This window comes from Pteropus medius, unplaced genomic scaffold, assembly GCF_902729225.1.
Source record: "Pteropus medius unplaced genomic scaffold, Ma_sr-lr_union100, whole genome shotgun sequence".
Taxonomy (NCBI): domain Eukaryota; kingdom Metazoa; phylum Chordata; class Mammalia; order Chiroptera; family Pteropodidae; genus Pteropus; species Pteropus medius.
This window is the reverse complement of record NW_024351073.1, coordinates 8,127,976-8,129,323: the sequence shown is the minus strand read 5'-3', so window position 1 is coordinate 8,129,323 and position 1,348 is coordinate 8,127,976. Positions and strand designations below refer to the sequence as shown.

The 1,348-nt window shown below is 39.4% G+C and overlaps 1 pseudogene; it reads right to left on the bottom strand.

The window, feature by feature from the left end:
- Window positions 1-869: 869 nt before the first annotated feature.
- On the bottom strand, window positions 870-991 carry LOC120586447 (uncharacterized; annotated as a pseudogene).
- Window positions 992-1,348: the final 357 nt, after the last annotated feature.

The following is a 1,348-nucleotide window of genomic DNA, read 5'->3' as shown; positions in this document are numbered from 1 at the left end:
ATAAGTTTCAGCTGTACACTTTAACAGTAAAGCACATATATATTTACATTGTGTTCACCTCCTATAGTTAGATTTCTTTCTGTCACCACATATTTGACCCCTTTACCCCATCTACCTCCCCCTCTTCCCTCCCCCTACTCTCTATTTTCGTCTATGTCCATGAGTCTCTGTTTGTTTGTCCTGTTCATTTGTTGCTTTTAGGTTTATATCCCACATATAAATGGTATCATGTGGTTTTCAACCTTCTTTCTGGCTTCTTTCGCTTAGCATGATTATCTCAAGGTCCATCCATGTTGTCGCAAATGGCAGTATTTCATCTCTTCTTATGGCTGAGTAACATTCCATTGTATATGTGTACCACAGCTTCTTTAGCCAATCATGGTTGCTTCCATGTCCTGGCTACTATGAATAATGTTGCTATGAACATCGGTGTGCAAATATCTTTTCAGATATAGGTTTTCAAGTCTTTGGGGTAAATACTCAGTAGAAGGATTGCTGTATCATACGGTAGATCAATTCTTAGTTTTTTGAGGAACCTCCATACTGTTTTTCATAGTGGCTGTACCAATTTGCAGTCTCACCAGCAGTGTATGAGAGTTCCTTTTTCTCTGCATCCTCTCCAGCATTTGTTATTACTTGTCCTGTTGATTATAGCTATTCTAACAGGTGTGAGATCGTATCTCATTGTGGTTTTGAATTGTATCTCCCTAATAGCTAGCAATGTTGAGCATATTTTCATGTTTTTGTTGGCCATTTGTATAACCTCTAGGGAGAAGTGCCTGTTCAGATCCTCTGCCGATGGCAAGGCAACCTTTGGTCGACCTCACAGATTGTAAGGACCTTGTCAGCTTACAATCCCTTATTATTTATGGCTACAGCACCTGGTCTTCCTAGGTGGTCTCCCATCCAAGTACTCACCAGACCCGACGCTGCTTAGCGAGATCCGAGATCAGATGGGATCGGGCTTGTTCAGGGTAGCATGGCCATAGGCCCTCTGCCCATTTTTTGATTGGATTGTTTAGTTTTTTTGTTGTTATTGAGTTGTATGAGTTTTTTGTACATTTTGGATATAAGACCCTTATCGGAGGTGTTCCTTGTAAATATATTTTCTCATTTGGATGGTTCTCTCTTTGCTTATCGACGGTTTCTTTTGCTGAGCAGAAGCTTTTTTAGTTTGATGTAGTCCCATTCATTTATTTTAGCTTTTACTTCCCTCGCCTTTGAGGTCAAATTCATAAAATCCCCTTTAATTCCAAGATCCTTGAGTTTAGTTCCTATGTTTTCTTCTATGCATTTTATTGTTTCAGCTCTTATATTCAGGTCCTTAATCCATTTTGAGTTTGGTATG